Source organism: Nycticebus coucang, chromosome 5 (genome assembly GCF_027406575.1).
Source record: "Nycticebus coucang isolate mNycCou1 chromosome 5, mNycCou1.pri, whole genome shotgun sequence".
Taxonomy (NCBI): Eukaryota; Metazoa; Chordata; class Mammalia; order Primates; family Lorisidae; genus Nycticebus; species Nycticebus coucang.
The window spans coordinates 127,140,675-127,156,071 of NC_069784.1; the positions used below are offsets into that span (position 1 = coordinate 127,140,675).

Consider the following 15,397-nt stretch of genomic DNA (forward strand, 5'->3'; position numbering starts at 1 on the left):
GCAACTGATTGTTGTATGAAGAAGAATGTCCTTGTTTGTTGGAGATGCAAGCTGAAGTATTTAGGGGGAAAGGGCCACAGTGCCTATAAATTGCTTACCAATGATTTAACAGTCACATTGTCATATACACATAGAAAAAGGAATAAGCCAAATATAGCAGAATGTTCTTACAATTGGTGAATCTAAATGAAACGTATACACATATATTTGAGTTCACGGGATTTTTCTTGCAACTTTTCTGTAGGATTCAAAGAAAAATTTAAAAGAATATATATGTGCCAGGCAATCAATGGGGTTACAAAGTGGAAGGTTCTCATTCCACCTATTGAGCTTACAGTTTATTTAGGTAAATAATAATTGGTAATAAATAAGTTTTATAAAGGAAGAAGGCAAGCACAGTTGAATCCCTGGTCTCAGATAAGGATCTTAAGACACAAGGAAGCAAATGCAATTGCAGGGGTGCTCTAGCAAAGAAGGGGGAAGGAAGGAGGGGAGGTTTTGCTGTGGTTATTGGGGCAGTGGTGGAGGTGGTCAGGAGGTGGTGCTGACCTTGAAGTGCCAGCAGGGTATGCAGGTGATGGTCACGCCAGTTGGAAATGTGACTTTCTAGCTAGAGGTGCCATCAGATTCTCAAAGTAGTTGAGATCTCAGGAGGGTGTGGAGTTGGCCAATGAGGATGTAGTGACTGATGAGGAAGAGCAGGATTGAATTGTGGAGTAGGAGGGAAAAGATAAGCTATGAGAGGGCTGGGGACAAGGCCAGACAAGGAAGAGAAAGGAGAGATGATCAGGAGAAGGTGGAGGTGTGAGAGGCGAGGAAGGGCTCCCAGGAGAGAGCTCTTCATGTATCTGAGGCCAAAGGGAGGTCAAGTCAGGTCAGAAATAGGAAGTGTCCCCTGGATTTGGTGGTCAGGGCCATCTACTCCCAGGCAGGGAAATTTAAGCTGAGCTATGGAAGGTGAGTAGGAGGTAGCTAAGGCAAAGGGCTGGGGCTGGGGTTGTTGGACGCTGTCTCTCCACCCACAGAGGAACATGTATGTGGAGACTGTGGGCTGGGAAGGGGCGCTGTCCATTCAAGCAACTGCACAGGGCCAGGATGGCTGGAGTGGACTTGGACAGGACAGAGATGTGACAAGAGTGGTTGGAGATGAGGCTGGTGAGATAAGCAGGGGTCAGGTCATGAAGGACTTTGGAGGAGTTGGGATTTGATCCTCAGGGCAGAGGGAGGCCATTGGAAAATGGCAAGAGTAGCCCTGCATTGAGCAGTTAGGCATTTGCAAACAAGGTCTTGGCTACAGGGTGGGAGACAGACTAGAGGCTTGGGGGGACATAAATTTGATGTTTGGAGGCTACTGTGATAACCTCCAACTGGTGGGTGGGGAGGTTGAGAGTGTTGGGTGTGAGAATCTACAAAGCAGGAGCACCAGGTGTGGGAGACTGTAAAGGTTTCAGCTTGAGGAACTGGGCACATGCTGACTCCTGCTTGCTAGGATGGAGAACCCCAAGAAAAGGTGGGTGGGGGGAAGTTAGCACGTATCGACTTTTAGACACGTTGGGTGGGAGGTACCTGTGTGGTGTCCAAGCTGTACCCCCTAGGCAGTCAAACATGCAGATCCTGAATCTGAAAGAAAGGTTCAGGCTGGGGAGTCATCCTGTGTTCAGGGTCGTCAGTATGGAATTGGTTCTCAAGGTCACGGATCAAGGAGGGCCACAGAAGGAAGAAATTTTCCAGGGAGAGGTGGAAAGGAATTTTTAAATTAACATTGAATTTTACCATGTTGTGGCTGGAGGCGAGCAGCCAGGGCAACTGAAGAGATATGAAAAGAATACATTCTTCTTATTAGGGCCAGAAAGAGAATCAATCAATTAATTTATTTTTGAGACAGAGTGTTTCCTCTGTCATCTAGACTAGAGTGCAGTGGCCTCATCAAGTTCACTGTAATCTCAAACTCCTAGGCTCAAGGGATCCTCCTGCCTCAGCCTCCCAAGTAACTAGGACTACAGGCATGTGCCCCCACACCTATCTGAATTTTCTAATTTTTGTAGAGATGGGGTCTTGCTCTTGTTCAGGCTGTCTTTGAACTCGTGGCCTCAAGCAATCCTCCTACCTCTGCCTCCCAGACTGCTAGGATTGCGAGCATTAGCCTTGGCCTCATCAATGTGTTAATGCATTGAGAAAATATGTGTTGGCTGGTAACGAATACTAACCTGGGAATCAGAGACCTGGGTATTCTAGACTCTGAAATGAACTGACTTTATTATCTTAAGCACATCACTTAATCTCTCTGGGTTTGGTTTGTTTATGTTTTAAGGTTCATTTCCACTTCAAATTTTGAAGAGCTCTTAATGGACTAATGATAATTTCCAAAATAATTTGAGGAAGCTTATAATACACACATAAAGCTGTTGGGGGGGGGGAGGTGAAGAGAGAGAGAAGGAATTAGAAGCCATCCAGTGCAAGTGGAGTTAGATGTGCCAGGAAAATGGCATAAAATTGTTGTACCAAATTGAATGCTGGGCTCTCTGAGAGTTCATGAAAAAAAAGAACAATAGATGTTTCAGGATAAAATTTATATCTGTTTATTTGGAGATATAATTTTCTTTTCTGGTTGTAAATAATGGAAGGGATTTATGAATGCATCTTTTGTGACATCTTGAGTGAAAGCCTTAGGCCACATGTTAGAAGATATGATTCAAGTCCAACCCCATCGTTTGCCACATGTGAAACCTTGTGAAAATTTTTTATGCCCTCTAGGCTTTGATGTCTTCTTTGTGAAAATGGGAGCATTAATATATCTGATATGGGCTTTTGGCTCAAGATAGTGGACTAACTACATATATTTACACCTGCTTCTCTAAATCCCATTAAAGGAGGGGCGGGGATAAAACAGAAAATAGAATTAGTTCATGAGAGTGCTTGGACTAAAGCTAGACATTTGTACTGTTCTGGCAAATACGAAGCATAAGTGGCCTCTATGATGGTGAATAAATTAGAGGAAGCCTCTCCTAGATGTAGGAGAAGGCACAGTGGAGGCAGAACTGTTCTTCCTGGAGGACTCCCTGAAGGTCCCAGGCTTGAAATTGACAGATGGATATGGATTAAGGAGTAGGAAGAAATGAGAGTGATTAACTGATGATAAGAACGTAGACCAGCTGCTTCCATCCCTGGTGCTCCCTGGACTCCCAAGTGTATGTACTTTACTTGTTCCTGCCCTATGGAATTCATGCGAGCCTGTTGGAAACTGTCGTTTGTCTTTGTAAGAAGATGAAGAGAGATCAGAGCTATATCTCTCTTGGCCAGGTGAAAACACAGGTGGCCGTGTGCACACCAGGAAGAGAGCCCTCACCAGGCACCAGTCTGCTGGCACTTTGATGGTGGCCTTCCCGCCTCTAGAACTGTGGAAAGAAATGTCTTGTTTAAGCTGCCCAGTCTATAGTATTTTTGTTATAGCAGCTGAGATGACTAAAAAGTAGCCTTTGCTTAAGTTAGTACTTATTCACATACTCAGAACTCATGACCAGCCCACTCCGCTTAGGGCAAAGACCTTCAAAACAAGTATAAATTGTTTATAAATGGTTATTCGTATGCATTATGACATACGAATAGGGTCTTTAATTGAAGACTCTTTTTTAAAAATTCAGATTCATACGAGCATGCAAATGATTAGGTTACATTGCTTGCATTTGTCAGGCTAAGTCCAGGTTGCAGTTGGGCCCTTCACCCAGGGGGTGTGCTGTATACCTTTACATTGTGCCCATTAGGTGAAAGCTTACCTGTCACCCTCCTTCCTGCCCCTCTCCCCATTTGGATATAACTGTGATTTTCTCTCGTGTGTTCAGGTAGTTGTCTGGCTATTGTTTTCATATTAGCATTGAGTACATTGGATACCCGCCTTTCCATTCTTGTGATACTTCACAATGAGAATATTTTTCAACTCCACCCAGGTAAATACAAAAGATGTAAAATTTCTATCTTTTTAATGGCTGAATAGTATTCCATGGTACGCATATACCACAGTTTATTAATCAATTCATGTATTATGGGCACTTGATTTGATCCCATGTCTTGGTGGTTGTGAATTCAGCTGTAATAAACATTTTAGTGCAAATGTCCTTATGGCAAAATGATTTTTTTCTTCTGGGTAGATACCTAGTGATGGAATTACAGGATCAAATGGAAGGCTAGCTTTTTTGAGATTCTCCATACTTTTTTCCCATAAAGGTTGTATTAGTTTGCAATCCCACCAGCAGAGTAAAAGTGTTCCCTTCTCTCCACATCAATGCCAGCATCTGTGCGTTGGGATTTTTTGATGTGGGCTATTCTCACTGGGGTTAGGTGATATCTTGGGGTGGTCTTGATTTGCATTTCTCTGGTGTTTAAAGATGAGCATTTTTTCATGTGTTTGTTGGGCATTTGTCTGTCTTCTGCAGACAGAGTTCTAGTCGAGTCTCTTGCTCACTTACAAATGGGACTGTTTTCTCTTTTTTTGTTGATTCATTTGAGTTCTCTGTAGATTTTAGTTATTAGCTTGTTGTTAGATTCATAGCTTCAGACTCTTTCTTCGTATGAAGATTTCTCTTAACATTCATCTGTAAAGGCTGGAGTGTATTAAACTGTACCTTACAGAAGTCACTTCTCTAAAGGAATAAACTTTCTGGTACTCTTATTTACAGAATCTGAAGCAGTGGCTGCTTAGCTTGTTTCTGTTACTTTCTTGCTCATATAACAGTGTTCTTTAGGTATTTACAAATGCTAGTCTCCCTGGTGGGTGCTGAGGTATAGACACTACATCTACAATGAGTATAAAGTTTCCAGACCATGTGGCTTACCCAAAATGAAAATTTTGGTAACTGCTCATTTTAGACTCAGGAGACACTATCTCCTCTCTGTACGTCATCTTTGGGCCCAGCGTGGTGGCTCTTGACTATAGTCCTAGCACTCTGGGAGGCCAAGATGGGTGGATTGCTTGAGCTCACGAGTTCGAGACCAGCCTGAGCAAGTGCGAGACCCCGTCTCTAAAAAATAGCCGGGTGTTGTGGCGGGCACCTGTAGTCCCAGCTACTTGGGAGGCTGAGGCAAGAGGAACTCTTGAGTCCAAGAGTTTGAGGTTTCTATGAGCTATGACACCATGGCACTCTATTGAGGGCAACAAAGCGAGATTCTGTCTCCAAAATAAAAAAGCCTTCTTCTCTATTCAAGGTAACTTACCGCGGTTGTTTTCCGTACTCCCTTTCTCCCTTAGGTGAGGAAAGTTTCTGTGGGTGCGGTGGGTGTGGTGAGGACTATCTTGGCCCAGAGGATGAACGTTTAGACCAAGCTGCCTCTTCCTCCTCCTCCTCCCTCCCCCTGCCCTCATCTACCCCTTCTTCCTTTTCCTTCTCCTTCCGGGACAACCTATGGACATTCTTGTCTTCTTTCTCCCTAATATGTACAGTAGTATTATATATAATCTTCACATAAAGATCCAAATTTGTTCTATTGACTTATATTGATAGGTGTCAGACAAAAACAAATGCAGACCTCAGGGTGAAGGAATGGGTGTCAGGACCAGGTACACTTGTGGATTCTGCCAGTCCGGCCTACAGGTCTTTGGAGAAGCCTGAGTTCCTCATCCCTTGTAAAAATCATTGTAAGGATTGAATGCAGTAGTGTTGGTAAAGTGCTTATGTTGTGTCTACATACATTATATTCTTAAAAAATAACTGTTACTATACTTAACCTGGCAGGGGAGATACCATGATCACGAAGGTGGTTTTCCCAGGGCGAGGCTTATCCATTGCACTCCGGATGTGCTGACCCCTGCGATTTCCCCAAATGTGGGAAACTCGACTGCATAATTTGTGGTAGTGGGGGACTGCGTTCGCGCTTTCCCCTTAAAGAAAAACAAACAAAAAAATAAATAAATAAATAACTGTTACTATTATTGTTCATGTGGTAAATATAATATGTGCATCTTCAAAGGGATATGGAATTATCAAGAAGGGACTGATTAATCAGTGGGGTGTGATTGGTGTTACTTTATGTGCAATATGTATTAGAATCCTTGCACTTTTTTTTTTGCAGTTTTTGGCCGGGGCCAGGTTTGAACCTGCCACCTCTGGTATATGGGGCTGGTGCCCTACTCCTTGAACCACAGCCTTTTTGTAGAGACAGAGTCTCGCTTTATTGCCCTCGGTAGACTGCCGTTGCATCACGCTCACAGCAACCTCCAACTCCTGGGCTTAGGAGATTCTCTTGCCTCAGCCTCCCGAGTAGCTGGGACTATAGGCGCCTGCCACAACGCTTGGCTATTTTTTTGTTGCAGTTTGGCTGGGGCGGGGTTTGAACCTACCACCCTCAGTATATGGGGTCGGCGCCCTGCCACTGAGCCACAGGCACCACCCAGAATCCTTGCACTTTTATTCCTTTTGACCCAGTTACTTCTCTTCCAGGAATTTATCCTAAGGAAACAGTCAGAATTCTAACAAATTTACAATAGTGACAAGTTGGAAAGAAAACTATGTGTTGAACAGTGAAAGTAGTCAAAGGACAGGTTTGTGGTGGACTGTTGTCTAAATGTTGACATTTTAGAAGAACACTTGGAAAAATATTAATATTGGCTGGACATGGTGGCTCATGCCCATCATGCTAGCACTATGGGAGGCCGAGGAGGGAAGATAAGTTGAGCTCAGGAGTTCTAGATCAGCCTAAGCAAGAGGGAGACCACATCTCTCCTAAAAATTGAAAAAATTAGCCAGGTATTCTGGTGGGTACCTGTAGTCTCACCTACTTGGGAGGCTGAGGCAGGAGGATCGCTTGAGCCCAAGAGTTTGAGGTTGCTGTGAGCTAGGCTGATACCACAGTATTCAATACTGTGTAAGACTCTGTTTTTTTTTTTTTAAAAAAAACCCAAATCACACGATATATATTTAGAGGGAAAACACTGTACAGAAATGTGTCAAAATATAATAGAGTTGTCTCTGATTTGTAGGACTGTGGGTGGCCTTCTGTTTTCTTTCTTTCTTTCTTTTTTTTTTTTTGCTGACTAGATGATCAGAGAAATATTAACCAAGACAAATAAATCAGATGAGGATAGGGGCAGGAGTGGTAACTGGGATACAAAGACATTTTGCCCACGTGTCCTAGGAAGGCTTCACAGAGTAGCCAGTTCCAACTCTTGAATTGGGCCCAGAATTTTGCCAAATGGAGGAGAAACTTCAGAAGGAGGAGGAAGGCACCCTGAGCACAAAATAGTTCTGAATGCTCTGTGGCATGTTTGGACAAACTTAATTTTTTCTATTTTTTTTTTTTTTTTTGCAGCTTTTGGCCAGGGCTGGGTTTGAACCTGCCACCTCTGGCATATGGGGCTGGTGCCCTACTCCTTTGAGCCACGGGCGCCGCCCAACAAACTTAATTTTTTTCATGTGATTGGAGGTCAGGCTAGATATTGGCCATTGGTGCGAAATCCCTGGAATGTGGGTTTGGATGATTGGGAAGAGACTTACATACCTGAGGGCGTTTTCCCCTTACCTTGTCTATTGAGGGCAGCTTTTGTAGGTGTGGAGGGACAGTTTAGGTCTGCATTTCCCAAGGATTTACTCACTTTGTGGCAACGGAAAGGTTAGATCAGCACAAAGTGAGTTGGAAGGAAAGGGTAAAAGTCACCATTTCTTTTTGGATGAAGCGTTGGCAGAGCTATTTTCAGTCCCATTGTTGAAATGCCTTAAAATTACTGCATCAGCTGAGATTCCATGACTCCTGAGAGCTTGGCTGGTTAGTGTTAGATATATGAGGCCTCCAAACCCACCTCCCAGAATATATTTTAGTGGTCTCAGCAGGAAGCTGGATTCAGGCCTTGGTAACTAGTTTTTTTTACACTAAATAAATGAATGTGGTCAACTGGTATTACCAATGATTGGGTAAAGAATAAGCATTTTGTTTATTCTATGCTCTACTTGAAAATTATGCTGAAAAGCTGGAACCCGACACCCCCTTCTACTTGGGCTGTGTTGCTCTGACCCTGTTGTTGAAGTGCTTGTGCTAAACGAGGGCTTGGCACTATGGCGTTAGATTGTTTAGTGGGTTTTGAACTTTGTCATGATTTCTCAGAGTGAATAGGTATGCTGTCACCAAACAACTGGTTTGCTTTAACTTCATGACCCCAGTGAATTGTGTGACTCATGGTTATCTGCCGGAAAAGCCAAGGCAAATTGTGGTCCACCTCTAGCGCTCACAGGACAAATGCGACATTGTTGGCTTCCTTTTATTGTTTCCCTCCTTTAATTTCTTTTTACTATTATTCGATTTCTTCCTTTTTTTTTTTTAAAGAGACAGAGTCTTGCTGTGTTGCCAGGCTGGAGTGCAGTGGTCTGATCTTAGCTCAAGCCACCCTCCTGCCTAGCCTCTTGAGCTCGGCTTACAGGCTCGAGTCAATACACTCAGATAATAAAAGTTTGTTTGTTTTTTGTAGAGACACAGTCTCATTATGTTGGCCAGGCTGGTTTCAAACTCCTGGCCTCAAGTGATCCTCTACCCAGAGTGCTGGGATTACACCTTTGAGCCACCACCATTACACCTGGATGATCTGTAGCTTTAAATGGAAGGTGAAATTATTTTTCTGAAATCTAGGCCTTTTGTACATAGTAAAGATTACAGAAAACACTAGAAAGTGGGGATTTGCCTCATTAGTTTATGACCCTGCCAGGGTACAGGAGAAGTATGTTCTAAAATATTCACAGAGTCAAAAAGAAGGCAACTTTTCTTCTGTAAGAGCTTATGCTTACATTGTATGTCCATGCTTTTGGATTTGTTAATGTTTTTGGGGCCCTCTGAGATGGAGCATAGCAGGCTATTTCCTGATAGTGGGGCAGCCTGTGACTTCCCACACCAGCCATCTCTAGGGGCTGATGATACATGGTATGGCAGGAGTCAATCAGATGGGAGGACCAGGACATGGATAAAAAGAGCATCTGTCCATTCACTTGAGTGTTTACATCGTGAGGTCCGGAGCAGGTGGTAGGGTGACGTAGTGAACACCCCAGTCTTTTGAGGGAAGGAGATGTTGACTACTTAATCACCCACACAAGTTGTTCCTTAGCCTGTGCTGAGAGGAGAGGCGCGGGCTAGTGCAAGAGGAAGGCTGAAAGAGAGCCGTGCGGTCGGAGAGAGGTGTGATGATCTAGTTGTACAGGACCCCGGGCAGAGGAACAACGGCTTGCAAGACTTTTCAGTTGTCAATATCAGGAGAGCGAGAGGATTGCTACGAAGGTGTATGATTTTCCTCAATCGCCTCTGATTCCCTCCTTCATTTCGGGCTTCCTCCCACTACTCTCTTTAAAGGAGCGAGGGTGAATGAGAAAGGATGGGGCTCCAATCAGGAGAGTGCACACATCTGTCCTGAAGAGTGTGTTGGGGACGCTCTTCTCACCCTCATGGGAAGTCATTGGAGTTGCTAAGCACCATGGTCTCAGGTTTGAAATCTGCCTTTAATCTGATTTATTCTGGGAACGAAGCAGTGAAAAAAAAATTCAGAAAACTTAATTGTGGCTCTTTCTTTGTCTCCTTGCAAAGATTCGTATAGGAAGGTTAGAAATTATTTGACGTCTTCTAAAATGAATCACTGGGAGATTCCATATTGCTAACATTTCCTGCCACCTTGCCGTTTGTTTACACAATGGGCCACTGTGCAGCTTTGTTACTGTAAGGAGTTCGTGCACACTAGATGCTGTGAACCCTTTTACCAGAAGAAATGGCAGCTAGAAATGATGACGCTGCATTATTTGTGTTGTGTTTTCTTTGAGCAGAGATCAGGACCACCCTGAAAGCCAAAACGGGGATTTGGTCCAACACAGAAGTTATTTAGAAAGTTTTCTCTCTCCGGTTTGTCCATTGTGAGTTAGAGATTTGGATTTGTTAATGCCAGTTAACAAAAACAGGACAAATCATTGCATTCTTGTTTTAACCCTTATTTTAGCTATAACATTATTTATAGTCCATTTATTTTAATGATGAATTTTCTGTGCCACGTGTAGTAAAACGTGTACTTGCACAACAAATGCATCCCAAGTATGGCTGGAACTTGGTGGTTCTTCTTTCTACTTCTTCTTTGTGTATCCTGAGGTTCAAGTTCAGGATTTCCTGTTGTCTCTGCAGCCAATAAGGAATTCACAAACATAGTATTCAGTTTCTCAGTCTGCAGTGGAGGGAGATTAAGATGAGACACTGAGACCCTAGAAAATTGGACTCTTTAAAAATGTTCTTAGCTGTCTTGTACTTAAGAAATTTATTTTAATGTTAAAATTATAGTCATTTTCCTTTAAAAATTAGAACATTACAGATGTAGTGACGATTCCCTTTGATGACCGTATCTAATCTTGATCCTCTTTCCCCCATTCTCCAGAGGAAGTTTTATGTAAGTTTGATGAGTATCCTTCAGAACATTAAAAAATACTTTTCACATTCATACTAACACTGATAGAAAATACATCATTTTGTTTAGCATGTGCTTTTAAAGCGTCCATTGTGTTATACTATTAGTTTTCTTCTCTAATTTATTAAAAAAAAATATGTTTTTGAAATCTACCTATGTTGCTCCGAATAGCTTTAGTCTGGTTCTGTTAACTGATTTTCCAGATTCCCACCTTATGGATGTACTGTCATTACTATTAATAATTCCTGTGTTGATGGACATTGCAGACCATAAATATTCATGTAGACTTTTGAATAGAATCATAGGCATAGATGCCAAAGTGCCCCCTTCAGTGGCTGGGACATTTTACGTGTTCATTCATTAGGCGTACTTTACACTTGGTTTTTAAACTGTAAAGTACAGAAAAGCAATCATTGCTTCCAGATATGCTGTTAGTGGTTTTTTTCCCTTTCCTCCCTTCCTTCCTTCCTACTAATTGTTTTCTATTGGCAATATAATTCCCTTTTTAGCCCTTGATTGCCTCATTTTTAGGCGAGGGGATAAGAAGACCTCCCCCTCATAGTGTTATTATAAACACTGGCCAGGAACAATTCCTGGCTCTGTAAATATTAGTCATGATGCCATGTACAGTATATGTGTGCATGTGTGTATATGTACACATGTACACATACAGATGGATGTATGTACACGCATAGGTACATATATATGTTTAGGATTACATCAGGGCTAATACTTAAAATAAATCCCCATAGATTTGATACGTAAGTTTTTCTAACTGTAGCCCCTGTCTGTCCAATGGGAAGAAGATTTCAATTTCTTTTGGTAGAACAGTCATATTAAGAATATTTGGGAGTGGGGGGCAAGACACAGTTGTAAGAGGGACTTTACCTAACGAATGCCATCAGTGTAACCTGGTTTCTTATACCCTCAATGAATTCCCAACAATAAAAAATAAAAGAAAAGAAAAAATTAAAAGAAAAAGAATATTTGGGAGTACCTCATACTTTTCAATAGGGCTGCTGAGTGAGAAGAGTTTGTTTTTTTTTTAAGTGAGTGAGAGTGATGTCCAGGAGAAAATGAATGGGAAAGTAGTGTAAAAATAACATGATCAACGTTTTCACAATTCTTGGTTTTATGCAGAATGTCTTCCTATAACTACTCAGATGCAGACACTTGGATCCGTTTTCTGCATCCCACCCCCATCCTCCCCTCTCCTGCAGGCGCTAGTGAACCACAGAAGCCAAGTGCAGATAAAAAACAGAGACAAACAGGAGGGCCAAGAAAGCCCTTCTGAGTAGGGAGAAGAGCTGATGAACAGCCAGAAATGGAACAGAGGGATAATTAGGTTGGAGAAACGTACCTTGCAAGCCTTGAGTTGTGTCCTGTACATTAGCAAAGAAACTTTACTTGGTGGGAAGAAGTAGGGTAATGGGAGAGAGAGAGAGAGAGAGAGAGAGAGAGAGAAAAGCCTCCCATCATAATGGAAGCTCCGTGGTAATTCAATTGTGCAATGAGGTATGGAATGATGCTGGAATGAAGGAGAGATTGGTTATGGGATAGGATGATGAGAATGGAACAGATTTAGGAGCTTTTGTATGTCAGAGGCAGGCAGTGATTTCCTTCTTATTTTTTTGTCTGTGGAATAATAGGACAACTAAATACCATGGTAGCAAGACTGGCCCGAGACATTGTCCTTAGGTCAGATAATTGGGTGCATTGTATACTAAATGACGAATAAGCTTATCTTTGCTTTACGCCATTGAGCTTTGAATCCATCCTTTATTCTGAAAAAGACTATGAGCCACCCTGTGAGGCAATTTCAATCATTATCATAATACCAGTAGCGGAATCAAATCATATGTAGTTGGCTCTCACAAATTAATGTAAAATTGCTTCATAGGTTAGTTGAGAGGTACCTAATAATTTAGATTGTCCTCATGTGAGGACAAATGAATGAGTTTTTATTTAATCGCGCCATTTTGAGCAGGGTAAGAAAATTTTTTAAAGCAAAAATCGTTTAGTGCTTACAGGAAAAGTTGAAGAATTTTCAAAAAGTTTTATGAACTGCAGGAGGGCTTAACGGGGAGCACACGCCCTGAAATGTGAGCTCCAGCGTCTGTTCAAGTCTACACTACCTAAGGTTGTTTCTTTGTCACTGTGTTCTTTGTAAAGACACAGAATAGCAGGGTTGGTGAGTTTTGTCTGTCCTTGTTTCTTTTTTTACATCTGCAGGGGGATGTTTACTTTTATTCTGATTTTGAACATAATGCATAGTCATTGTAAAAGATTGGCAAATATAAAGACATATAATAAAGCAGAAAATAAAATCTATCCTATAGCCAAAAGATGGACACACTGAATATTTCTTTCCAGTAGTTTTTCTTTCCTTTCAATTATATTTAGTTATGCAAGCAATGCCTAAAGGCATCTTTCTTAAAAGATTAAAGCATGCCCTCCCCACCCTTAGCTCTAATTCTGGTGTCACCCCCAGAGGTAAGTGCTGTCATCAGGTGACGTGGGCTTTCTCAGACTTCTCTTTGTCTCTAAATATACTTGTAGAAAATACATAACACTTTCCCTCTCGTCTATGTTTTAGAAAACAAATATATGACAAACTACGGATCTGTACTTCCATATATGTATCACTTAATAAAAATAGATCACACAGGTCTTTCTCACACTACTTGTGGCATAGGGTTTGACGGTATAAAAGTGTCTCCATTTGGCAATTTCCCTGACAACAGGAATTTACATTTTCCAGCACTTCCCTTCCTGTTGCTATTACAAATAATGGTTTAGTGAATATCCTTATACATATCTCTATGGACATATTGGGGTATGAATTTTCAAGGGGAGATAATTGGAAAATGAAGCTGCTGGGTCAGATGGCATCTTAGCCTGTTTTCTGTTGCTGTAACAGAATTCCACTGACTAAATGATTGATAAAGAAAAGTGTATTTGGCTCACAGTTCTAAGAGCATCATGCTGTTATCTGGTAAGGGTCATCTCATGGCGGAAGGCAAAAGGACAAGGAGGGAGAATTCACTTTTATGACAAAGCCACTTTGGTGGTATTTAACCCACTCCCGTGATAATGGCAGTGATCCGTTCACAAGGCTGTGCCCTCATGCCCCACTTACCTCACAAAGACCCCGCCTCCCAATATTGTTACACGGCAATTCAATTTTCAGCACATGTACTTTTGGGGGACATATTCACATTACAGCGGACGGTATTTACATTTAAAATTTTAATAGGTAATGGGCGCCGGCCCCATATACCGAGGGTGGCGGGTTCAAACCCGGCCCCGGCCAAACTGCAACCAAAAAATAGCCGGGCGTTGTGGCGGGCGCCTGTAGTCCCAGCTACTCGGGAGGCTGAGGCAGGAGAATCGCTTAAGCCCAGGAGTTGGAGGTTGCTGTGAGCTGTGTGAGGCCACGGCACTCTACCGAGGGTCATAAAGTAAGACTCTGTCTCTACAAAAAAAAAAAAAAAAAAATTTTAATAGGTACTGCCAAATTGGTAAATCGTCTAAAGGATGCACCCACTTTATATTCACTTGATTTTTACCATCATATTTTTTACAATATGATTTATAAAAAGTGGTATGTCTTTGTTTTAATTTGCATTTCCCTGGTCTGATTATTAGGGAGATTCAATGTCTTTTCTTTTTTTTTTTTTTTTTTTTGTAGAGACAAAGTCTCACTTTATGGCCCTCGGTAGAGTGCCGTGGCCTCACACAGCTCACAGCAACCTCCAACTCCTGGGCTTAAGCGATTCTCTTGCCTCAGCCTCCCGAGTAGCTGGGACTACAGGCGCCCGCCACAACGCCCGGCTATTTTTTGGTTGTAGTTTGGCCGGGGCCGGGTTTGAACCCGCCACCCTCGGTATATGGGGCCGGCGCCTTACCGACTGAGCCACAGGCGCCGCCCTCAATGTCTTTTCTTTTCTTTTTTTTGCCATTTATATTTCTCTAATGGAAATTCCCTGTTTATATGTACACTCGCTTTTAATGATATGTTTCTGATTTTTTTATTAATTTGTAGATGTTTACAAATATTCTATATCCTAATCCTTCAATACCTATAGAATAATTTTTTTTTTTAGCTCTTATTTAGTTATATGTATCTCTATATTATTTGTATGACTGGGATAAAGCTGTCTGTGTAATTTTGGATTTTGTCTTTTTTCACTACAAATTATATAATACTTTCCTGTTCCATTAAAAATTCTCCAAAAACATATGTATATGTATATATATTTTGAAACAGGGTCTCACTTTGTCACTCAGACTAGAGTGCAGTGGCATGGAGTGCAGAGCTCACCACAATTTCAAACTCCTTGGCTCAAGCAATCCTAATGCCCCAGCTGAGTAGCTAGGCCTACAGGAACATGTTGCCCTGGAATTTGTAAAAAAAATTCCTTTTAGAGATGAGACCTCACTATGTTGCCCAGGCTGGTCTTGAACTCCTGGGATCAAGTGATCTACCTGTCTCGGCCTTCCAGAATGCCAGGATTACAGGTGTGAGCCACTGTACCCAACCTCAAAAACATAATTTTTATTTTTTTTGCAGTTTTTGGCCAGGGCTGGGTTTGAACCCACCACTCCAGTATATGGGGCAGGCACCACCCAAAAAACATAACTTTTAAAGACCGAACACAATTTTATAGCGAGAATATATCGTTTTCTGTTTATTTTTCTTTTTTCTTTTTTTTGGAGACAGAGCCTCAAGCTATTGCCCTGGGTAGAGTGCCGTGGCATCACAGCTCACAGCAACCTCCAACTCCTGGGCTCAAGTGATTCTCCTGCCTCTGCCTCTCAAGTAGCTGGGATTACAGGTGCCTGCCACAGTGCCTGGTTATTTTTTGGTTGCAGCCATCATTGTTGTTTGGCGGGCCCGGCCTGGATTCGAACCCACCAGCTCAGGGGTATCTGGCTGGCACCTTAGCTGCTTGAGCCACAGGTGCCGAGCCTGTTTATTTTTCTTCA

The 15,397-nt window shown here is 42.2% G+C and overlaps 1 protein-coding gene and 1 non-coding gene across 6 annotated transcripts in view; both read left to right on the forward strand.

Annotated features, from left to right (window-relative positions):
- ARMT1 (acidic residue methyltransferase 1) overlaps positions 1 to 15,397 on the forward strand; it is a 205,892-nt gene that overhangs the window by 79,064 nt on the left and 111,431 nt on the right. The gene's annotated exons all lie outside the window — the stretch shown is intronic.
- On the forward strand, positions 5,711 to 5,875 carry LOC128587087 (U1 spliceosomal RNA). The gene has a single exon (XR_008380507.1). It is a non-coding gene; the product is annotated as a U1 spliceosomal RNA (small nuclear RNA).